The 26753-nt window shown below is 40.1% G+C and overlaps 1 pseudogene; it reads right to left on the bottom strand.

Annotated features, from left to right (window-relative positions):
- Nucleotides 1-10045: 10045 nt before the first annotated feature.
- LOC149262680 (subtilisin-like protease SBT1.7) lies at nucleotides 10046-11732 on the bottom strand (annotated as a pseudogene).
- Between the last annotated feature and the right edge of the window lie 15021 nt (nucleotides 11733-26753).

Raw genomic sequence — 26753 nt, 5'->3', positions numbered from 1 at the left:
TATATATATATAATGTGTGGAATGATTATTAATGATCATCCCCATAGAGATGTACCACATATGAAAGCATAATCAACACAATGCAGTTCTTGAATCCATAACCATTATCTAGAACAAGCAACATGACTCATTGGAAGATAAATGACATACAACGATACTTATCTTGGAACTTGTAGGGAAACTAGGTCTGGGATAAGGACTCTCCATCCAACCATAGAAAGGTGCACCCACACTTACTTACAACCATCACCCCCAAGTCAGATTCAAGGGTCTGGGGGGGTTTCTTGCTTCTGGGACAAACACACTAATTTCCACTGAATTAGGGACTCCATAGGTCTTCCTTCCTCAATACCCCCAACTAAAATTGACTTTCTTAGTCGACCCTAAGAGTCGAGAGACATCCGACCTCACTCTTGAGTGCAAACATAGTGATTCAACCCCTTCTAGGGAGTCTAGAACCCATTGTACCATTAGGGAAATAACCACAGGTCTTCATTCCAGGTTTCCTCCGCTTCTTCTCTAGGATGGTATCTTCCCAATTAGTTACAACGCTCCAAATTCTGCTATATCAACCCACAAACTCCATGGCACCCAATTTATTATAGGGCTCCAGAGATTTCATCCAAACCCACAGCCTCCAGGGACCCAAGATATTACAAGGCCCCAAAGACATCTGTCTCAACCCATAACCTCCAAGGACCCAAGTTGTTATAGCACTCTAGGGATCCTATATCAACCTATAACCCACAGGAACCCCAAGCTATTATAGGGCTCTAGAGACTAGCTACTCAACCTACAACCTCTAGGGATCGAGAGCCAATCCCCTTATCTTCTCTTCTCTTCATCGTTTCTTGCTGGAAGCTCTTTCTGAGTCCTCCTCTCATTACCACTCTTATGAATCTCTCTTTCAATCCCGTGTCTCTATATTTTTTGGCAAAGTACCCTCAAATTTTTCATTGATGTACTTTATATACATGTATATATGCGACACTAAGGACAATACATAAAATAAGGGGGGAAGGAACGTATTACCCCCACTAGTTTTTGATGTAAATTTGTATACCTTCATATCAGGCTAGTGAGCTAGAGATATTTTTGGCGGGCTTGCAAGCTTATGTATTTATGTTAGGTATATTTTGGGGCCAATATGCACAAGCTTATATGCCTTTTCTAATCATATGGCCAGATGGACAAGATTGTAGATATTGTAACTGGTGTACATATTTTCTATATAATAAAATAATATGAAACAGGTTGGCTACAATACCGCTCCATGGTAAGAGTATTGGAGGCATGAAACTCCACAGACATGGGCAACAATATTGATGACAGTTGGTGGTGATAGGTGGACACTGATGCCCATGTGGCTTCAGTGTGCCACATGGTGGATAGGTTGTACATTGTGGGGAGTATATATGTGTGTGTGTGTGTGTGTGTACATACTTACCTATATATAAGGGGGATTATTATTCATTCATGATCTCTATGGATTATCATTAGGACAAGCATTATTTGAAGGAGGATGATAGTTTGGAATTTTTTCTTGGGTGACAGTTGGTGAGCCCTAAGTTTGGGTTCTGATACTAGCTTGGAGCTATTTCTATTATGACATGGAGGGTGCCTCACGAGGGCTTCACTAGGGGATAAATACCATACCACGTCGGTTCATATTGTGGGATATTTATTGAGGAAAGAATGACATAATATATTAGGGGATATATAGGGTGTACAGGGTTTTTATATTGGAAGGTATAAAAAATTGAGCCAAAGTCAACGAAAAAATATAAAGGGGTATTCAAAATGTCAATGAAAAAATGGGTACCTATAATATTTAGTGAAAGTATGGGTTTTTTAATTGGGAAGGTGTATTGGGTTAGTTTTGGTAGGGGGTTAAATAATGTGATTTTTAGAGGTATTTTCCAATATTTAGTCAAATTAAGGGTATTGTTTAATATGTCACGAATGCGCGTGATATGCCAGAGGTTCATTGAGTGAAGCCCCTGTGGGGTGCCTAAATAGTTCTGGAGCAACATGGATGTTAGGATGACACCTTAGCAGTTATGGCCTAGAGGGTGCATAGAGCCTTAGAGCAACATGACTATTGAGTTGGCAGCTTGGTCATGAAGATTAAGTTATTATTGGTTTAATGTTTCTTTCGGATTTGCAACCCCAACTTGGGGATGACCCATGGTTGAAATTAATGAACCATGTGGTCTATGATAGGGTGGAATGTGGAGATCCCATAGGTTGTTATGTTATCTTTCAAATATAAGTGTTCTTGATCAGAATTATGTTGATTTGTTTATATGTATGTGCCATGGTTATATTATGACATGCGCTATTATTTTATAATGGATGAAAACCCTAGAATTGGGGGTTTTGTACTGTCGTATATAAATTCATGATAATTCCATTGCACCTATATTTCTTATGTCTATTAATTTTGATATCTATTATAGATGCCCAAATCACTGCTAAATGCTAGTAGCATTGCGTTTATTATGAATTATAAGTATACAATTGACATTGTATAATTCCACATTTATATCTATGAAAACCAAGTTCTCTACCTATACAAAATCATATGAATTAAAGATTGAGGAGATATGGCATCACTGAGTAGGAGGTTGGGCAAATTACAATCCTACAAGCCTACTTATGTTATTTTTTGTTATTTTTGAGGAAAAGTGGTTGATTTGAGGATTTTAGAATGGATCCCTTGGATTAAATCCTCTTTTCTTGCTTAGGCATTGCGGCATTCAAAAGCTTAATTCATAAGTTCCTGGAGGTGTACTTTGATGATTGGACAATGTTTGGATTGGTCAAGCGTCATGTGGCAAGTTTATGCTTAATGTTAGATATGTGTCGAAGGTACCAGATCGTGCTGAATCTAAAGAATTATCTATTTTGTGTCCTTTTTGGGATTCTTCTAGGCCATGTGGTGTGTAGAATGTGATTAATGGTAGACCCCACGAAGATCGTAGTGATAATCAACTTGGAGGCAACAAGGAATGTGAAACAACTGCACGCAACCTTGGGGCACCCTGGATGCTATAGGAAGTTCATCAAGAGCTATGCCCAGATCACTGCACCCATGGAGAAGTTGTTGAAAAGGGATGCTATGTTCTGTTGGAATGATGAATGCAAAAATAGCCTGGACCTGCTGAAAGAGAAAATGGTCACCGCATCAATCCTAGTCTTTCTGGACTGGAAGAAGGAATTTCATGTGCACGTGGACGCCTCATGTATCGCGCTAGGGGTTGCATTGACACAGGTGGGTGAGGGGGAATTGGACCATCCTATAGAATTCACGAGCAAGAAGCTGTCCAAGGCTGAGAAGAAATATTCCACGGCATAGCGCGAAGGACTAACAATGGTATACGTGCTCCAAAAGTTCAGGCATTATTTGCTGGGTGGACATTTTAAGATGTATACGGATCATTCTGTGTTAAAATACTTGGTTAATAAGCATGTGTTGGGGGGGGGGGGGGGGGAGATCTACAAATGGTTGTTATTATTCTACGGGTATGATTTTGAAGTTATTGTGAAGCATGGATGATTGAACGTTGGACCAGATAATCTGTCGCGCATTGAAATGGGAGAGGAGCCCACTAATTTGGAGGAAGGACTGCATGACATGTAGCTCTTTTTAGTATGCATCACCAACAGTCACTTTGAGGATATCATACAATTCCTGACAACGGAGACTGCTATAGAAGGGTATACAAGCCAAAAAAAGGAGTTAATAGTGCGCACAACAGACATTTCCATCATTGCAGTATATCTGCACAAAATGAGGTCTGATGAAATATTGTGATGCTATGTACTTGACTTTGGCATCCTCGTGGAGGCTCATGGAGGAGCTGCAGGAGGACATTATGCAGGAAAAGCGACAACGCAAAAGGTTTTGCGTTCTGGATTGTGGTGGCCAACTATGCATAAGGACGCGAAAGTATATTGTAGGGCATGTGATACATGTCAAAGGACTAGTAGGCCATCATGAAGGGATGAAATTTCGTTGAAACTGCATGTGACATTACAACCGTTCAAGAAATGGGCGATTGAATTTACGGGACCAAGTCAGCCTCTAGGAAAGACAACAGGTGCACGGTACATCATCACCATGACAGAGTACACGAGTAGATGGGTAGAGGTGAGGCCTGTGAAGGACTGTACCAGCGTGATAGCAGTGAAGTTCCTTTTTGAATACGAATTGAAGAGATTTGGCTGTCTAAAGATCTTGATGAGTGATCGCGGTACGCACTTCCTTAATGAAACAATCAGCTTATTGACAGAATAATTTCAGGTGTATCATCAGAAGAGCACGCCTTATCACCCGCAAGACAATGGGGATGATAGAAGCATTCAATAAAATACATGAGAACAAATTGACAAAGGTTTACAATGCTCAGAGAAGTGACTAGGATATGTGTGTACCAGTAGTGCTATGGGCCTACAGAACGAATTGCAAGATGTTGACTGGGAAAAAACCTTTCAGACTTGTGTATGGTGTAGAAGCTGTGAGGCCAATGGAATATTGTACCTACTTTGTGCATAGTGGCACTCACAGGAATGGTAGATCACGGAGCCTTGGAAGAGAGGCTCATGCAGCTAGCAGAGCTTGAGGAGGATTGATTTCTAGCTGGATTTCTTCAACAAGTTCAAAAGGAGCAGGAAAAGGCATGGCATGATCGACAACTATGCACCTTCTAGGTAAATGATATGGTTTTTCTATATGACAACAAGTTTTATAAATTTCTAGGAAAGTTTAGGATTCATTGGCTCGAGCCATATGTCATCAAAGAGATTACTGGCGGTGGAGCAGTTCAGTTGGTTAAGTTAAATGGGGAGCCCTTCCCAGGAAAGGTGAATGGTAGCTGATTGAAGCCATACACTGGTGATCCGACTAGGTGACTATATGAAGGAAGCACAGTCTTAGCACTCCAGGAAGCTAAAAGGAGGTGCAGAATATAAACTACACTGCCTGAGTTGAGGAACTGCGCGATGAAGAAACTACACAAAATGAGGATAACACAACGTAGGTCAACCGAAAAGTGACTATTAAAGTCACTGTTCATGATTTGGCAATGAAAAAATGACCAAATGGAGTGGGGGTGCGGCATTTCAGACGAAATTTATGGGCGAGATCCTTGAAAATATTCTGCCAATCTAGCATTAATGAATCAAATTTGGGGGGAACGGTCTAATTTGAATTCAAAATGGTCTATAAATTACATGTGGCTGCCCAATGAGGAACACTTCGCATTTCAAGTATTGAGTTGTTGAGCTCTCAGACACGTATGCATAGTGAATTCTTTGAAGCTCTAATAGCGAGTTCATCGTTTGAGCAATTACCAAAGGAGATGCAAGAACTATTGAATAGCATCATGTTGACACCGAAAGAAACCGTAGGTATTGAGGAAGCAGTGACAACCGAAGGGGCTATGCCAAAGGTTGCTATGGAAGTAGAGGGAACTGCTCTGGAGGTTACAGAGATACCCAAGTCACCACGATCGCCTAGACCAAGGCCTACCAAGACCCAGGAAGGTGCTAAAGGAAAGAAAGGAAAGCAGGTCGCAACACCACCGGTGCGCACGTCACCTAGGAGAAACCATCGAAGGACAAGCCTACTGCTCAGGAAAAGGGAGAAACCACTAACCTAAAACTAAAGGGGGAAGAAATTGAGGATATCCCAATGGACGATGAGGATCTTGGGATCGACACGTAGGACGTTGAAGTTGAGGAGTCTGACCCCATTACTAAATTACCTGAGTACGTCCCTCCGTGTAAGGGCAAGGCCAAGGTGCCTAATGACATTGACAAGAGCAAGGTCACATTGTATACACCTTTGCTGCCGGATAAGATTGTTTTTGAAGGACCGTGCTTGACACAGATTCGAATGTTGAAAATGGAGGACTGGGACTTCGCTGATACCGAGCGATTCCCTCACTTGGCAACAGACCAGTTGATACGCTGCATCCTCCATAAGACCATTGGTGTGATCGCGTTGGAACCATAGAGGTGGCTCAAAGGAGTGGATAAGGTAGGCCTACTCAACCTGTTATGGGTGCCGCACTATAATCACACACCCATTATCTTACTGGTAATCAAGCAACTAATATGCTTGGTACATGATGGGCGTCTGAGGCTGGAGGAGCCAATACCCATCACTGATAGACTGATCCATAGAATCACGAGGCTACCATATTCAGGGGAGAATATAGCTATGATTTTTGGTGGACAGGCCGGCGAACTGGCCCTTGCGGAGGCCATGAAGAAGAAGTTCAGATTATTAAAGAAATCGAGCAGCTATGCGATTACAAGTATTTCCAACCTTGTGGTCAAAGTAGCCACACTAATATTGGCACGGAAGGTCATGCGGAAGTGTCGAAGTACTGGCGCCTGTCGTAGCTCTAGCGGCCGAATCTGTGGAGGGGGTTTAGTTTAATTGGGCCCGCTACCTCTGCGGTGAGTTCCTTGCAAACTGCCGCGAGGTGCAAGATCTCAGCAAGACCTTCCACTATGCAGGGCTCTTACTGTCCATCGTGCTGGTAGCCTGCGAGCTACCCAAAGATAGCCAATTTACCTCGATTATGCTGAACCTGCCTAAGGCTGCGAAGTACACTTGGCTATGGGTGACTAAGGATCCTCAGCGGATCAAGAACATCAAGAACTTTTGGATCTTGATGGAGATGAACGTGCACATGGCCATAAACTGTAAGCCGCGATTGTCACCTACTGTATTTGATAAATTGCAGCCGTACGCAGAATTTAAGGTTGATTTCCACCATGTATCCATAAGGGAGCGGAAGGACCCCGAGTAGAAGTGACATGACTTTCCGTACTTAGCTATGGATGATGTGATTCAAGTGGTTATTGACAGTTGTTGGCAGACTCGCACACTGCCTCAGACTTAACGGCGGGATCTAGCAAGACAGCCGCACAACGGAAGAAGGATGAAGCCAAGCTCAAGATGGAGTAGTTGGCTGAGAAAAGGAGAAAGGAGGCTAAGGATAAGTCTAAGGCAGATTGTGCTGCCATACAAGAGACAGGTGGATAGATAGATGGAGACGAGCACGACTCCAACACACAGAAGTCGCCCTCCTTAGAAGAAGAGGAAGAAGAGGACGATTTGACAGAACAGGGAGGAGAGGACCCGCAGACACCTTCGCTTCGTATCAAGCGTCCAAGGGGACAAGAAAAAGTAGGGACACAGAGGAATTCCAAAGCCAGGAAGACGTCCATGGACCCGATCAGCCTAACAAAGGGGGATTTGAACGAAATTGGGGATACAGTGTGGGATGCCACTGTGGAATTGTTGCAATAGTTTGAGCAGCAGTAGTAGCAGGCGTTGGGGGCCATTTAGGTGAATCTGCGAGAGCTGTAGATTCAGGCAACACAGACCAATGGAACATCCATTAGTTTAGCCATTGGTACTTCAGAAGCCACCACGATGCTGCGTGCAAAGGACTCCCGAACCATAGTGCTGCCAAATGGAGCACTAACGATAGAGATTGAAGCTAATAGGCCCGCTGTTAGTGCATTCAAGGTAGTAGGGCTGAACTTGGCAGCGATTCCTAGTGAGGCACTCCACCTACTATAGGATGGGATGATCGCGAAGATGAGGGCCCGCGAACAGCGTGCTTTTGAGGGGATTATCGAGCAGAAGATCAATAATACTAATATGGGTGTGTAGCGAGACTCCACCCTCACATTTTTACTTGTTCTAGAAGATTCATTCACCAAAAGGTGAAATGTGAGTGAATGAATCAGTTTCCTAGCATATAGGGGTAAGTTGTTTGACTACCTAGATTTCAGTTCCTTGTTTAGAATTAGTTCAAACAACTCCTAGAATGATGAGCTCGACCCCTAGAGGCAAGGGAATAGGCTTGGCTTGTCTATATTATGTAATTTCTAAGTCATTTTCAGGGTTGGACACTAGGGATTGCTTTGACATATCATTGTACATTCTATCTTTGCATTTTTGGCTAAGGAAAGACCAGGGTTTTGCAGCACTGTCTAAGTTCCATGTGGCTTTATGTTTTTGATGGTGTGCTTCTCTAACTAATTGTAAGTTCATTAGTGTTATGTGTATCATTTTCCTATCTTTTCTTCTGAATTTGAACAAATGAGTGATTAAGGTGGAATCCATTAACTGTTATGCTCTACCTTTGAATTTGTTTAAATTTCCATGTTTTCATCTGTTTAAGGAGAATTCTTGAGACTCTCTTGCTTTCCTTAGCTCCTCACCAGTCCAATCTATCCATTCACTCAATTTAAAGTATCAAAAGAATTTCCTTCCTTGCCCCAACCAAAACTCCGCAGAAACTGTGCCTCATCCCCGAGCCCAATTTGCCTTTCCTTGTTTCCAACACAAAACCCAAAAAAAACTCAAATCAAACCCTTGTACTTCATACCTAGCCTAAAATTAGGTTTTATTTCGGTCATCTCGAACCCCATTGCTTGTCTTTTGCCGAGATTGACCCAGAGAGAGCCTTCTCTTGTCCTCGTAGGGCTAGCTACGAGGTTGAGCGTGGTTTGATGTGGACCTAGAACCTTGTCTTTTTAGCCTGAGGCAAATCTAGGCTCTAACAGTCATTATTATCATAATTGTCGTTATAATCATCTTGATCATTATTACCACCACATAAAATATTCACTATATATTTAAAAACACATATTTTATGGAAAACATATATAAAACATTTAAAATTATATGTTTATTTAAATTTTAATAAAACATTTAACACTAATCAATTCCCAAATAAAAAAATTAAAAAATGATATAATGAACCTCTATTATGAACTCTAGAATTACCATTGCCATTTCATGTTATACCCACAGCTTACCATATCATTTCTTATATACATATAAATTAATAAATTAATTAATTGAAAGTCTTAATTCATCTAATTTCATCTATTTCTATTATTTTAAAAAGAGTTTATATAATAAAATTATAAATTTCCAAGTTAATATATATTTTATGCTTAAATAAATATGAAAATTAAATTAAAAATTGTTTTTTAATAATATTTATATTTCATAATTTCAACATTTTTTTTCTTTAGTATTTCATCTTTTGTCCATTCAGCTTGGGGGATAATGATGGTTTTTCCAGTGGCTAACAACCTTCCTAAATTCTTTTACATCCATCTGCCATTGGGGTACATGACGAGAATGAATAGTTTTCCAATGACAAAGATCAGGCTTGGCCAGAGGCCTCATCTTCATTTGGATAGAAGGGTTTTCCATAAACAGGTTGTTTCTCTTAGTTCCAAACCCATATCCAAATTTAAACCCAGCGGCATACCCTTCCCTTCACACAGTTCGCACCCAAGCGGGCAATTTCAAATACACCTACGTTTGCACTTATTCATTGCAGTGAAGCTCCCAAAATGTAAAAAATCCGTTGCAATGAAGCTCCTAAAAAGCTCCAAAGTACCTGTTGAAGCTCCGGGGGTTTTGGAGCTAGCTTTACCATATTTACCAATGTGGTTGATATACGCCGATAGGCATATAGAAGAAATAAAACTAATATGTTCTATTTTTAGAGTCATATAAAACCCCTCGTCTATGACCGTGAGCTTTTCGTCATATAAAACCCCTTGTCTAAAAATTTAAAGTTTTTTTTTTTTGCCAACATGAAAAATTCTAAATATATATTATATTTATGGGCAATATCACATATATACTGCATAATCACTAGGAATCTATACCAGTATTCCTATGAGAAATATAGAGAACTAGTTTCACATATAATAAATCAAATCAATCAATACAGTAATATAAACCACTACCAAAAACTACATATAAGTATAACATATATAAAAAGATCAGATCAAAAAAATATGCATTATGATGCCGTTGAAGCTATTCAACCTATTCCAAGTAATAGAAGTAATTCATAATACTTCGTGCTGATTCTGATGCTGACACTAATGCTGATGGCAATCCCTGTTGTATACAAAAATACTATTATCCACAATATAGGTCTAAGAATGTAAAGCTAAAACTATGAAGATTGCATATTAATATTATTTACTAACAGCATAGAACCACAAGTGGACTTGTGACGACCTGGCCCCTTCCATCAACCCAACTCAGGTACCCATAAACCACGCATTCTACACCCTTAGGATCCTCTCCATTCCGTACTTCCAAGCTGAGAGAAAATCCCAACTTTTCATTCCTTTCTTTGAATGGTAGATATTCAGGTTCCACTTCCACTGAAAGTCCTGGAGGATTTGGTATCTTATTGTCATTAGCCACATTGCTTACAATTCTCTTAAATCTCTTCACCTTTGCTGTTGTTGCTGATGTTGTGAAATTTGCAAGGAATGACGAATAGTTGAGATCACCAACAGCGGCATGGCCGTTGCACGAGGATTCCCTCCTCGTCACTATCCGGATTTCTTTCTTCGTATAATTGAGAGCGCAAAGGTAATTTATATAGTCATTCACGTCAGAGTCATAGACGAGACCAGGATCTGCAGCTTTATTGGGAGTCACTGGGACGACAGGAGGATAGAGTTGATTTACCATAACGTGGTCGGTGTTGTCGTGTGTGTGGGCCGTCGTTATGAGAGTGGACTTTATAGGTGGATGGCTTTCACCAGATCCGCAACGCTTGTTGCATGGGGGGGATAGGCCATAGACGTCCCAGAGGCAAGGCCATAGTCGGATTCTAATGGAAATGTTCCCATGTAAGAAGCAGCAACATTAGGCACCCAGGCGGCAAGTATGTTTACACCCAGTGCAATCACGTCCGGTTTCAAGATACCAGGGTTAGCCTATTTGGGTCTCTCGATGACCAATAAGATACCGTCAGTGTAGGCGTGAATCCCAGTTGCATTATCATGAATTTTATGTCCGCTGTGGTGTTTGATGCATCAGTACTCATAACATAATCTGTTATTAAGCGTGCTTGCTCTAAAGTCACTGACACTGTAGGCATCCAAAAGGCTTCAGTGTATTACGAGTCAATATAGTCGGTGACTATCACACCAGCGGGTTCGGTTCTGTTTGCTTCCAAGAGCGGTGTGTAGGAATCCCGGTAATCATTCATCCACAACAAGATTTTTCTGGCAACCTTTTCGTTTCCATAGGAGATTGACGTGCCTGACATCACTCATCTTGCGGTGAAGAGAGAAGTTCCCTTGACGATTTGTCCGTTCCCCAGCTTAAATTTGGCGATAAAAGGCGTGTCAACAGTGCCGGATCCCACCGTGAGGATCCACGGCGTGCCATTTTGTGCTGAACAAGACAAAAGCATGCGTTTTTCTGCCGCTGCAAAGGCTCCTATAGCCATCACGTTTTTGTAGAAATTCGAAGGGCCCAAAGTCATGGACAGAGACAAGATGTCGACTCCATCGGATATGGCGCTCTCTATCACTACCAAAACATCTGCGTCTATGATGTCGTTGAACCAAGCTACCTTATAGATGGCCACGCTTGCCCAGGGTGCAACGCCCTTGGCTGTGCCTTCTGCATACCCAAAAAAATCAGCATTGTCAACGAAATTTCCAGTGGCCGTCGAGGAGACATGTGAGTCGTGGCCATCATAGTCTCGGGCTGACTCGTAATCCATACTGGTATTGAGAGAACCGTATTGCGACAGGAATCCTTTGTTAAAATAACGGGCTCCTATCGGTTTTCTGTTGCAAAGGGAGGAGTTAAAGGCAATTCCCGGCTAGCATTGGCCGTTCCACTTGGCAAGGATGTCACTCATTCCATTATCTTTAAAGCTTTCACTCTCTGGCCAGATGCCTGTGTCTAGAACTCCGATTATAATATCCGATCTGTGGCCCAATTCTTCTCAGGGCCATATGCCGGATTTGCATTTGAGCCCCAGAAATTTGATTGAGCAGGTGGTATCCAACTCACCCTTGCTATTGTGGAGGTTTGTCGTTACACCAAAACTCGCAGGTATTGGTAAACATTACAAGCCAATAACTAGGATCCCCAGGGTGGAAATTACAGATTCTATAGAGGTGCGGTGATTCTTCCAACACCCCCCCTCAAACGCAACTTGGGGGAATTGAACCTGGGTCCAAGCTCTGATACCATGTAAATGTGTTAGAAAACCTACATAGATGAATCTAGCTAGTAAAGGTTGAACACACAGCGTTGCAGAGCAAAAACATTAAAAGAAAATCGAAAGAATAAAAGAATGATTCATTCGAAAATATGTTACAATGCTCATGATATAGCATCACTGGGTGAAGATCCCAAGGTAATGCACTATAGTGGTGATCAATGAGAAGACTCAACACCTACAACAAGTTCTGGAGATAACTAGTCAGTTGTGGAGTTAAGGAAGGAGCAAATCAAGGAGTAAATCATGAAAAAGGAATCTTGCATGCAATCCCATGCTCTAACTAAGAGTCTGCATGTAGGTGTGTAGTAGTTCCAACATGCAAAAGGAATCTTGCATGTAGTCCCATGCTCTAACTAAGAGTCTGCATGTAGGTGTGTAGTAGTTCCAACACCCCCCCTGAACACCACTATGGGGAAAAATAGAAAATGGGCACTGGCAACTAAAGCCAAAGGTCACCCAAAATACAATGCAACTTGTACTAAAATTGAGGAAAGAGGGAAAACCTCGTGGGAAAAACCCCCCTCAAAATATAATGTAATCAAAAGAAAAGAGGAAGAAAAATACAGTCACTAAGCAATCGTGTCCTTCACTCCAAGACAATCGCGGAAAGAGCGAAACTTCTGCTCAGTGAATGTCTTGGTGAAGATGTCTGCAGTTTGTTCTGCTGAAGGACAGAACTGCAAATCAATGACTCGATCATGTACTAAGTCTCTAATGTAGTGCATATGGATCTCTATGTGCTTCGTCCGCTGCCGCTGTACTGGATCCCTGCAAAATTTGAGAGTTCTCTAGTTGTCACACCAGATGACAATGGGCTGGTGGAACTGGACGCCCAACTCAGCGAGGAAGTGTTGTAGCCACAGAGCCTGAATGGTGATGTTGACTACTCCTCGGTACTCAGCCTCAGCTGAAGAGAGAGCAATAGCAGCCTGCTTCTTGCTCGACCAACAGATAGGGCCAGATCCTAGACTGAGTGAATATCCGGAGGTGGACTTGTGATCAATTTTGTCTCCCGCCCAATCAGAATCTGTGAAGCCAAGGAGATTCAATGCAGTGCCTGCTGCATAGTGAATCCCGAAGGTGATGGTGCCCTGCACATATCGGAGGATGCGCTTGGCAGCATTCCAGTGTAGCTCATGCGGCTCCTGCATGTATCTGGAAACTGCCCCTACTGCATATGAGAGATCTGGTCTGGAGTGGGTGAGGTACAATAAGCTCCCCACTCGCTGTCGGTAGAGAGTGCTGTCAATTAATGGAGTGTCACCTCCATCCTCAAGGCAAACCCCAGAAATAAAAGGAGTCGGTGCTGGCTTGCAGTCAGTCATGGGAAATCTCTCGAGGAGATCCCGTGCATACTTAGCCTGAGAGAGTTTGATGCCTGTGGCATTCTGGCTGATCTCAAGACCAAGAAAGAAGTGTAATGGACCCATGTCTGTCATCAAGAACCTATCATGCAAGGCCCTCTTGACTGTAGCAATGGTTGAAGCCGAGCTGCCAGTGATTAGGAGATCATCTACATACAAAACTAAGATAAGAAGAGAATCATGTGTCCTAAGCATGTAAACATTCGGAGCAGACTTATATCTTTCAAAGTTTTGTGATAAGAGAAAAGAATCCATCTTCGCGTACCAAGCTCTCGGGGCCTGCTTAAGGCCGTAGAGAGATTTCTTCAGTCTGCAGAACAAAGATGAATCCTGAATGAAACCATGTGGCTGCTCCATGTAGATCTCCTCAGATAGGTCTCCGTGAAGAAAGGCATTCTTTACATCCATCTGATGTACTTCCCACCGCTGGGCAGCCGCAATGGCAAGTGTAAGGCGTATGGAATCCATCTTTACTACTCGAGCAAAGGTCTCGTCATAATCAATGCCATGCACTTGTTGGAAGCCTTTGGCTACTAGCCTTGCTTTCTGTCTGGTGATTTGCCCATCTGCAGCACTCTTGGTCTTGTAGACCCATTTGCATCGAACAAGTTTCCTTCTTGAAGGAAGGGGGACCAGATCCCAAGTCTGGTTCTCGAGGAGGGAGTTATACTCCTCCTCCATGGCAGACTACCAAGATGGATGCCCAACAGCCTCAACATAAGACTGTGGATCAGAAGACTGGACCATATGACAATGCCAGGAGGGCGATGGTTCATTGGCAGTGAGGACAAGAGGAGGTTCAATAAACTCTTAGCTAGTCCTCTACAGATCAGAATTATCCCCCACAAGACCATTTCTAGTAGCTGGTTGGTCTTGTGCATATATCTCACGTAAGCTCCTTGTTCTATGATTTATGACAGGGAAATATGATTCACTGCTGGAAGCCCGATCTGGGCTTGGATGTGGATCATCATTTGCATGCACTAGATTTGTATCTGAAGACTCTGTCTTTGCATCTGCATGCTCTTCCTCGACATCTGCATGATCTGTATCTGCATCTGAATGCACTGAGTCATCATCTCGGACATGAGGTAGATAAAAAGTGTCTGCATGCGGCGCTTGAGGTGCATGTGAGAGACTTTCCTCAAATTTGACACTTCGCTCAATGATGAGCTTGTCCGTAGAGGGAATCAGGAGTCGATATCCCTTCACACCATCATGGTATCCAACAAATATGCACTCAATGCTCTGTGGATCAAGAGCTTTCCTCTTTTCAGAGGGGATCCGGGCCCATGCTCGAGAGCCGAAAACACGGAGGTGAGTGACCTCTGGTTTAGTGCCGCTCCAAGCCTCAAAGGGGGTCTGATCCTTGACAGACCTATGAGGAGATCTGTTCTGGATGTAGTTAGCACAATTAAGTGCTTTGGCCCAAAGCTTATGAGGCAGTGACTTGGCATGCAACATGCAAGAAGCCATCTCTTTGAGAGATCGGTTCTTTCTCTCAGCAACTCCGTTCTGCTGCGGAGTGTATGGAACTGTGTACTGCAACTGTATGTCGTACTGAAGGCAAAGGTTCCGAAGTGTTGTGTTAACATATTCCCCCCCATTGTCTGTACGGAGGGCTTTGATCTTTCTCTCTGACTGTGTCTCAACTAGTGCTTTGAATTCTTCAAAGTGCTCAAAAACTTCATATTTGTTCCTGAGAAGATACACCCAAGTATACCATGAGAAATCATCGATAAATGTAAGCACATACCTTGCTTTGTTGATGGAAGGATGAGGAAAAGGCCCCATGAGATCACTATGGATCAGATCTAGAGGAGATGATGCTTTGTGAGTCTTGCCGGTGTCAAACTTTTCTTTGGGATGTTTGCCAAGAACACACCCTTCACAAACTCCTTTGGAGAAACTGATATTTGGAAAGCCTTCCACCATCTCATTCTTGCTTAGCTGCTGCATATACCTGTAATTTAAGTGACCAAACCTCTCGTGCCAAAGCCTACTACTATCATCAGCATGTGTAAGCAATAAGGAGGATTCAGATTCAATAAATTCAGAAAATGTATACAGTCTGGCTCCATTGTTTACCTCACCAGTTGCAATTTTGGCATTGCTATGTAGATCATATATGTTCACTGCATCTGGAGTGAATTCCACTCTCTTTCCAGTGCCGGAATGAGTGATCTGATAAACTGAAAGCAAGTTTACCGAAAGTTTTGGAACATGAAGCACATCTTCAAAGCTTCCGTGTAAAAGTTCCACTCTACCTTTTCCGGTGACCTCAATAGGTCAGTCATCTCCCATGAGGATGGGAGGTCCTTTGCATGCATCCAAAGAGGAATAGACTTCCTTTGCAGCAGCCATATGATGTGATGCACCAGAATCTATAATCCATGCATCAGGAGAATAATTAATTGCAACTAAAGCATGAAAATTGTTACCTTTCCCGTGTGGTGGATCCTCAGTTTTCTTCTTGGCGCCCTGAGGGATGTGGTCCCCAAGGTTGTGCTTTTGAATAATTTCTACCATTTGGTCAATTTGTTTCTTCATGCAAGAGGATTCTGGATGGAATCCTCTTTGAAAGTAGGTGCATCTGTTTCCTTTCTTCCCTTTCTCATTTCTCGAGCCAGAGGAGTCATTGAAGGGCTTGGTGTACCCTTCCTTCTTTGGATGGGAATGTGCTTTTCCTTTGTCTTTTTGCTGCTGATTTTTCTGATTTGAATCAGATCTGTGATTTTTATTGTGGCTGCCATCATGCACAGCAAGTGCATGTGCTTTTGGAGGTTTGATTTTCCCCATGCCAATGATTTTATCTTGCTAAAAAATAAGGGACTCCATAAATTCTTTGAGAGAAGGCATAGTGTAGGATTTACCTGTTGCGAGCCTTACTGAATGAAATGTGGACACAAAGACGGAGTATTCTGGTCCTAGCTTTGACATAATAGAGAGAACTTGGCGACTCTCCTCCTTGGATTTGTCAATTCCACAACCCTTGAGTTGCAGCAATAGATCATTATATTTGGTGAAGAAGTCTTGAATTCTGTCATAGTTCTGTGGATCCAATGATAACAGCTCCACTTTGAGCAGATGTCCTTTCATCTCATCCTGTTTCCCGTAGAGATCTTCAACCTTTTTCCAAATCTCATTGGGAGTATTGCAGGCAGATAGATGAAACTGCAAATCTGGAGAGATGCACATGCATATGGATCTGTGGGCCTCATCCATATGGTTGAGGTACTTGGATTTCTCTATGGCTGAAGTGGGTTCCACTTCTGTAGCCATGGTAATCCTGTACAACCCTTTATGACGAAGGTATCGATCCATTTGGTCCTTCCATTCATGATAGTTGTACGGTGTTAGGATCGATGCTTTGGGAAACTCCATTTTTCTGTCAATCTTCGATCTCCAAGCAGTAATACTTGCAAAATAAAGTACTGGTGCGCCTTTTATCTAGTAACCTGTGGGCTCTGATACCATGTGGAGGTTTGCCGTTACACCAAAACCCGCAGGTATTGGTAAACATTACAAGCTAGTAACTAGGATCCCCAGGGTGGAAATTACGGATTCTATAGAGGTGCGGTGATTCTTCCAACAACTGTATGGGTGACTTGCAATGTACCCTGGCATTGTTTGCAGTGCATCCACCTCCGACTGCTTCAGCTTAGCACTAAAGCCGAGCATTACTTTATCGTAAACATATAATAATGGTCCGTCCATTTTTTTGTCCACTTCTCTTCCTTTTGTGATAGAGGAGACTGTAGACTGATACCATTCCTCATGGTAGGAAAACAGAGAGGCATTTTATATTTATCCATGTGAATTATGTAAATCATCCCATCATCCTTGGCTGCTGCTACTACTGCTACTGCAGACACCGTTGATACGCTTGAATCAGTCCTACCCTCCCCCAAATAGGAATTCGTCAAATCCAGAAGCAAATAAAAATGGGAGGACATTCAAGAATCAAGAATGGGTGATCGCTAAATAACATGGAAAGCACCAAGACATTTAAGAGTAATGAATGGATCCATGGAATTTTAGTTGGCAGAGATGCGCCCAAACCAAAAATACACAAGATAACTTATGGAGCTAAGAATTAGGAAATTTAATTAACGTGGAAGTGGTATTTAGGGGCATAATCGGTGGCCATTCACCCTTTAATTTAGAGAGCAGAGAATTAGGAGATATAGTTAACATGGAATAGGTATTTAGGGGGAACAATTGGCGGCACTAATCCTGCTTTCCCACACACGCTTTATGAAGAAAGATGATGCAAATTCCTATCATGACGGAAACCTATACAATTCGTTCAGAAAATGAATTCCCAGGGTAGTTGTTAGCTGCTTTCTAAATATCTGAATACCTGGCCACATGTTTGTCGATTTCTGTAACACCCTTCCCTTCCCTTCCCTTCTCTTCCCTTCCCTTGCCATCACGTTGGATAGCAATCTTCCTTTTGTTTAACGCAAGATTTTCACAAACCTACAGCCACTTTTAGAATTTGTTGCTATTGTAATGCACGTTAAACCGATACTTGCTCGTTAACTCAATTTAAACCATAATTAATTATAAATTTTAAATATTAAAAACTTATTCACAAAGTGAATGAATTATTTTCTAATTCCACATTCAAATATTCCAAATTTAGGATAAAATTGAGCTTAAGTATCATTTTAAACACACCACATATTAAAGGAAATAAAAGATAAAGCCAATAAAAATGGTCAGTGAAAGAGAAAACTAAATAAAATAAAGTAATGTAGAAAAACTATTTCAGGTTTAAATAAAATATATAAAAGGAAAATATCATTTTTAAGAAATGGTTTTTAAAATTACTAATTTTTAATAAAAAATGTTTAATTTTATAGTATATTTGATATACCATAATGGTTTTCATACCAATTTGTAGCAGGTGCAAGGAGAAAATGAAGCTTGTTGTGTAATTTCTATGTCTTCTGTGATGAATACAAGAACTCTTATAGGAACCCATACATGAATCTCTCGATCTTCAAGCAATGATGCTCTTCAACGACCTCTTTCCAACACGAGGAAAATGTCTCTCGATCCTCGGTGAATCTCCAACGAACCTCAAATGAACCTTTCCTCTCACATAATATTTAAAATAGCATAACATAACATAAACTCATGCAGAACATTTTGAAAAACTTCTCTCTTTTATTGATCTCAAAAGATGAATTACAATGCTGGAAGATTTAGAGAAACTTCAATCAAAGTTGGGCATTTACCAGACGCTACACCTTAAATTAAGATGCACTCTAGAGGCTACTTGGCCCTTTGCAAACTCTGTCTTTGATATCATGAAAACTTTCCCTTGATGCTTTGTCTACAAGATCGTAATACATCATTGAATTCTTATACTCCATATCATGTATCCAAGTGCTCGACTTAGGGTAAATATTTCTTTTTGGTACAAGGTGTTGTAAGTCCTAATGAGGCTATAGATTTGTGTCCATAACTTTGGTGTTTCTTAATTTCCAAGTGGGTTTCCATTTTTCAGCATAGATTGGCCATGAGGTGTTGTCTGAGATATTTCTAAGTTCTTCTTGCTATGTTTTTGGGTGCCATTCAGAGACAATAATGATTAGATGGTTTTCTTTTTTCAGATACTCCCGACTCAAAAAATATGGTAAACTATTCCTTCCTCCCTTTATATGCTCGACATCAAAATCAAAATTTGCAAGCAAAGCTTGCCATCTGGTAAACTTGGATTCTCCATGCTTTTTGATGTCTTTTGTTAACACTTTCTTTAAAGCAGAAGCATCAGTCACGAGAAGAAACCTTTTATGTATGAGGTTGATGTCAAATTTGTCTGTATAATTCCATCTAGCTTTTACCTCTTTTTCAATTGTAAAATAGTTATGTTCTACTTGGTTCCATGTGCCTGAAGCAAATTGTACAACTTTTTCTTCTACTTCTTTAGTTTTCTTGAGAATATCTCCCCATCCAATGTTGTTGCCGTCACTTTCTACAATTTTTGGCAAATCCTCATCGAGAAGGTAGAGAATAGGTAAATTTTTAATTTAGATTTTATTTTTTTGATGGCATTGGTATGTTCTGAAGTCCAAGGCTTTGGATATTTTTTCAATCTTTGATTTAACAATTTTCTGTCATGGGAAAACCCTTCATATAAATTGCTCACGCAGTTCAAACAACTTAGGAATCTCTGCAATTGTTTTTTTATCTATGATCATATCTGAAATTTTTTCAGCAAATCCAAGTGCATGCATTTGTAATGTGATTTTTCCATCCTCAATAGTAGTTACAGGAACTTGATCTTTTCCTGAAACAAATCGATTTTATTCTTGCTTAGTACAAGCCCACTTCTCTTGACTACCTGTGTAAAAATTTGTACAAGTTTGAAATGTTCTTCTACAGATTTAGAGAAGATTAACACATCATCAATATATATAATGAACCAATCAAAGTATGGCTTGAAAACCTGGTCCATGACCTTTTGAAATTTGGATGGTGCATGTTTTAGGCCAAAGGGCATAACATTCCACTCATAATGACTAGTAAGAATGCTGAGGGCAGTTTTGAATATATCTTCTTCTTTTACCGCAACCTGCCAAAACCCAGATTTCATATCAAATTTGGAGAAAACTTAAGCTCTTGCTATTCGGCTTATTAGGCTTCCTTTGTGGGGAATAGTATCTTCTAGTACAAAATTTAGAGGTTTGTAATTTTTTAGTGATCTCAGAACACCTCTAATCTGTTATGAGTGTCTATTTACATAGAACCCGTAGTAGTTGCAGGGACTGCTAGATTCTCTTATCAATCCTCTTTTTAAGAGATCTGAGATTTCTTTTTGGCAAATAGTTCAGTAATCACTATTCATAGGTATGGCTCGACTCTTGCATGATTTTCCATCATATTCTTGTTTTAACAACAATGAAACTCTACCTTTCTTTCTATTCCAGAAAGCATTTGGGTTTTCAGAACATTTTCTAATTTCTCTCTCAGCTCTAATATTTTTCGTTATACCTTTGGGGACTGTAGCTATTCTTTTATTTTCAGAGAGGACTTGAAGTATTTTAATTCTCCCTATTTTCTTTCTATCAGATTAACTTCCTGCATAGTCTGAGCCATGGCGGATATTCTTGGTGATGAAATAAAAGGAAATGTGATGGTTTGTAAGAAACCTTTGTTATCATGGACATATATAAAATATCCAGCTTTTCCATATTGTAATCTGGTCGATCCATGTGTTTCAAGAACCACAAGAAAAATATTGCCTAAAATACAGTCAATTGGAATATTTCCAACTGCAAACTTCATTTTCATACAATGTCTTGAAAAACAAAGAGTTGCACTTGAGACTTCATATTGAAAATCCTATGTACCAACCCCAGTGACTTGCCTATATGTAGGAGGTGTCCAATATTTGGCTGGGATCACTTTTTTGTTTAAAACATTTATGTCTTCACCTGAATCTATTAATGTTCCGAGAGTGAAGTTTTCTCCTTGTATATTAACATTTAATAGTACATGGTGCTGCTAATACTGAATGGTCATGATATTCATATTGCCAAACCCTATGCCACTACTTTTCATATCTTTAAAAATATTGACATTAGGATTTTCAGCTCATTCTTGCCATTTTCCCTTTTCTATCGGAGATATTTTTTCTTTCACCTCAACTATTTCTTTTTTTAAATGATGAATCTCATGACTAACTTCTCCTAGAGTCAAAGAACTTGGTTTTTTATGCTGTTGGATTCTTTGAAAATATTATTTTGTATTTTTCTGATAAGAAGCATCAACAAACAATGCTTTAGAAATATTACCTTTCGTGGTATTACCAAGATCTCTCTGTCTGATTTTCAAAAAAGTTTCTAGAAGTTTTTCTTTCATTTCTCCTTTTGCAAGCATCTTGATGCCTACCAAAACTTTTGATTCATCATCATCAATAGTGTGTGCCATACACACTTTCTCTTTGGCTGGTGCCTTTTCTATTTCTGTTTCTAAGCTAAATTTTGATCCTATCTCAGAAGGGTGTAGTGGCACTCATCAGTATCTGTGCAATTGCACTATTGGACATTCCCCTGTTCTTCATTATGTTCATACTTAGATAAACCCGAATCATATTATTTTGATGAACTGCAACAATTTTTCTTTATCAGGTTTACTTCTTCGTTGAAGAGGATTATAGGTCTTCTAGAGGCATATTCTTGTGTCTTTTTACCTCTATTTTCACTTGACTCTCTTCCTTGAGGACATTTGTTTGCAGTGTGTCCAGTCTATCCACATAACCAACAGGTAATCATATTTTTTCTTTGAGACTTAAGATGAATATCTTTGCGCTCATAGTAGTGTGTTCTAGGCACTAATTTATATGATCCTTTCTTGTGCCTATTTGACTTATGATGATGACTTTTAGTCGACAGTTTATGACATTTCTTCCGGGTTTTTTTGTGTTTTCTTCTTTGTACAATTGGATCATCAATAATCAATACATATTTACTGCAGATGGATTTGCTGTCAAGTAGTCTGGACATATTTTGTAAGGACTTATTGACTTTCATGCTGGTGCAAAGTCTTACCAGGGCTTTTGTCATGTTGCAATATATCTCTCCACATGTGTAGTTTTCAAAAGATGTTTGGAACACTTCTTGTTGCTGGATGTATTCAACAAATTTGGAGGGTAATGCTGCTAAATATACTTGTTTCCAGAGGTCATTCTGACTTTCTTTTACTTCGTAAATTATTTGTGTCCAATCTCTGTGGAAATCTTCATATTGTGACATTTTCTTACATTTGAGATTCATTAGGATAATCTCATGTTTATTTACAATATCTATTGTTGCTCCACACCAATGTTCTAGGATAAAGGAGGTTGATTCTCCAATCATATTATTTTGGGGGTCACCATTTTCATTGTGGATAACATCTCCAACTTCATCCTTAACAAATTATGGTTCCATTTTTGCAAGTAATTTAGGGGAAGATTTTACTTCCCACCATCTCTGTAGGGTACCTGTAAAGCAATGGATGAGAGTTTTACAGGATTCAATTCAGATTTTCCTCTCATACACATAAGCTTATATTTAGTGTACATCTGGTCAATGATTTCCCTGACGTGACCAACACTCAAGCCATCAATATTCCATTATTTATAAGATCTAAACTGAAAGGTATGAGTTTCTGGCATGTTTCCCTTTCCATTGAGGCCAAGAGTTGGATATCTAGTGAATTGGCTAGACAGAGGTTCATATATAGGAAAAAGATGTTGTCCTAAGGATATTGACTCTTCTTCTTTGGTCATGGTCCCCGTGAAATGAGGATAGGATTCACTAAAATATTCTTTGGTGCCAGTGTGTGCTTTGGTTTTTCTTGAGGAAATAGGAATGGAAACCTTTCTATAGGTTTTGTAACATGCTGAATGGGTACATGGCGGCTAAACAACATGGAGGTAGGGATATCCTTATCTTTCGGAGATATTGCAAGTTGCTCAAATTTTTTAGATAGTTTACCCATAAGAGTTTGAGTAGATTCCAACTCATAATATACCTTTCTCTCCATCCTTTCAATTTGTGTTGTTGATACTCTGACAAAACCTTTTGATACAGAAAATGAAAAGTTGATAGCATTCAAAGTTTTATTCACACTATGTGCATCGACTGATAGTGAGTCAAAACATTCCTTTTGTTCAGAAGTTTTTACCATATTCATCTCTAGCCCTTTAACTGATGTATTGGTCCACTTAATTTGTTCACTGGCCTTCTGGATCCTTCCATCTATTCCTATGGATGAATCATCTTTTAATACTAAAGGAATGGCCTTGGTTGAGTTGCTAGATTCTCCTAGCATGATTCCCTTGTATGGAGGGAATGTGGTATTTGTTTCTAACTTGCTTCCATCATAAGTTGTCCATAAATGTTTTTGTGCAGATGAAGCTTCTGCATCTTCCATATGTACTTTTGGTTCTTCCTTTAATTTCTTCCAAACATAAAAATAAATCCACGAGTTTATTTCTTCCATGTACATTTTCCATTCCAGAGAAAGAGCATATTTTTCATCAATAGATGTGCGGAGACTAAATTCTTTGGATTCAGGATGTGTATAGAGATCCCAATTTAGCATGTTCTTCATCGAGTCTCTATTAATCTTATGTTTGGGACACCCATCCATGAGGGAGAAGAATTTGTACATTTCTGGGATTGATGGCTTTTTACAGTCTCGTGGGATAAGATTTTGAAATATTGAAGATTGAATGAGATTGTCTAGTCTTTCAAGATATGCCAAACCATATTTTGGCATCCCAGGTGGTCTCATCTTGCTAAGAATTTCAATGAGACGGGGGCATTCAATCTCTAGAGTGGGTAATTCATGCATCATTAAGACAGTGTCATGAGGAAATGGAATTTCAGAGCATTTTGGATTTGGATATGAATTTGTAGTAATAGTAGAAGGGGCCTCTCCAGCCCTGGGATTATGATTTTTGTGGATAAAAAGATCTGCAAGAGATTGTAAGAAAACTATTGTTTGGCAGACATGACATTTTACTTCGAGAGTGGAAAGATGTAATAACTAAGCGAGTTCAAATAAATCAACATGTGAGAAGCTTATAGATGGAGTATTTAAAAATGTGGAAGTAGATGGCTGACATGAAATATGATCTAAGTTTATATGGTATTTTGTGGCTTGATAGGCTTCTTGTATTCTTTTGCAATCCAAAGTCAATCTTCTAGGGAAGGACAGAGTAGCTTTAGCTGGTCCTTGTATCTAAGCAGTCATGTTACTTTGAACTTTAAGCAACTGAGGTAGATCTACTACCCAGTTTTAAGGAAAGCTAAGACCTTCCCATTTCATGGTCTGATGCTCAATTTTTTTTATTGTGAGCATCAGCGACTACCAGGGTGCTGGATTTTGACTCTTGACCGGGTATATGCAGAATGGCTGGATATAATGTGTTGGAGTGCTTGAAACACCCTCTAGTATGAACTACAATGTTTGTGCTTTTTCTTTTCATATCAAAACCACTAGTTTCGATTTGCAATTGGAAGATGTATGACCTCAAGTCAATTTTGGAGAAGATTGCTGCTCCTCTTAAATGGTCAAAGAGATCATCAATTATTGGTAAAGGGTACTTATTCTTGATGATTACCTTGTCCAATTATATGTAATCAAAGCATAGTATCAAGGTTCCATATTTCTTCTTTACAACCAATACCAATGCTCCCCAAGGAGACACACTTGGCCTTATGTATCCTTTATCAAGAATTCCTTCAGCTGCAGTTTTTGCTCGAACAAATCTAGGGTGCTCATTCTATATGGAACCTTAGATGCTAGTGTTGTTCGAGGTACCATCTCAATAGAAAAATCTATCCCTCTATGAGGAGGTAATCCGAGAATCTCCACTGAAAAGACATCCACATACTATTGCAAAACAAGATACCTTTGAAGCAATTCAACTTCCTCATCTTCCATTTCTCTATCGTCTCCTTCGTTCTTGGAAAATTATACTATAAATAATGCACATCACTTCCTATTGTTGTGTTTGGCTTGCATAGAAGTAATCAACCTCACTGATATGGGATTTTTCTTTCCTTACAACATGCCTTTTATTCCTTGCTCATCCAAGCATTCTATTTCCTTTTCATAGCAATCTACCTTGGTCCTGTGTTCATACAACTAGTCCATGCCCAATACTATGCCATACCCACTCAATGGTAGCACATTCAATTAGGGTGTTGTGGGCATGCCACTGAGTTCAAATGCACATGACTTCACCCAATGACTGATTTTTTTCCTTGTCCCCATTGCAAATTGAACCAACCAATGTTATTTATGAAATTCCTTATCTAATCCACACTTTTTGACAAGCTCTGGGCTGGCATAGCTATAATTAGAACTAAAATAAATCAAAATAGAAACAACTTGCTCTGGTAGCTTACCTTCCATCTCAATGATGTATGGCCGATGGTTATCCAATGTTGCATAAACCCTTGGCATACTTTGAGATACTTGACCCACTGTGCTTTCCTCCTTAGCACTCTAGACCTTGGGCCCGATATCCTGCTGATGTAGAAAGTTGCTTCTCTTGTGGTTCCCACCACAAGTCCAACACTTGAGTGGTTCATGGCCTTTGATGTTAGGTTATGCTGACACTTATTGTTGCACATTTCTCTTAATGACAACATTGGCCTTCTACTGAGACTGTCTTTACTGAGCTAGGTGGTTCCCCTCTTTCCTTTCCAGGTTCTTCCTTGACCAGTTCTTATTTCATCCAGAAGCGCTTTTGATTGGCCAATTACTTTTAATCTCATTCCTACTCCTTGCTTGATCATTTCTAACTTCTTGATTGCGTCCTTCAGGATTTAGGGTTCCAATAATTTAGTTTTATCTTGGAATACCATATGAAACCCACTGATGAACCTCTGAATTTAACCTTATCATCCTTGATATATGGTACATACCTCAATAGTCCCAAAAACTTGATGACATATTCATTACTGGTCATGTGACCCATTTTGAGTTCATAAAACTCTTTTGCCTTATTGTCATAGTAGCATTCAGACAATTATTTCTCTCTAAAGAGCTTCTTAAACTCCTCCCATCTCAACTCCTTCTCGATAATGGATCTAGTATTCTTCATATCCTCCCACTGTATGTTGAATTTTCTTATTAAGTTGTAAGAGGTGACTACGGATTTCATATTATCGGAATCATCATGTATTCTAAATAACTTCTTCATCCCTAGCAGCCATGCTTCAATGTGTTTTGCCTTCTTCACATCCCCATTGAATGTGGCTGGATTTTCCTTTTTAAATTATTTAGGCATATGATCCTTTTTCTTTCTCTCCGAGCGATGGTGATGGCGGGAGTGGTGGTATCTCTAGGTAGCATAACTAGATAGTTTTCTTGAGCAAGACCCCTATGTTCTAGCCCTTCCTCCTAGAGTACTCAAAGGTTCTCCCTTGGTGTAGCATCCTCACTTCAATGCCTAAGCCTATTTCTAGGTCCATCACCATCTGTTGTGTTGGTTTTTTCTTCTGACTCATGAAGGCTTCTTATGTTTCTATGACCGGTCCTCATTTTAGATTTCATTTGCCTCTGTTAGTCCGAAAGACTTTGTAGGATGACTACATTGATCTCAACCTGCCTTTCTTGGGATCTTACCAACCTCTCATTATTTGCCTTAAATATCTTCACCTCATCCCAAAGGATTCTTAAGGTTTCCATCCAATTCAGGGAGTGATTCCCTTCCCCTTTCCCAACTGATCTCTCTTGTTCATTGGTTTTGACTCCATCACTTCCATGTTGG

The sequence above is a fragment of the Pinus tabuliformis genome, chromosome 6, assembly GCF_031772625.1.
Source record: "Pinus tabuliformis cultivar Carrire ecotype Pingquan chromosome 6, CPIR1, whole genome shotgun sequence".
In the NCBI taxonomy this organism is placed as follows: Eukaryota; Viridiplantae; Streptophyta; class Pinopsida; order Pinales; family Pinaceae; genus Pinus; species Pinus tabuliformis.
This window is presented reverse-complemented; position numbering and strand designations above follow the sequence as displayed.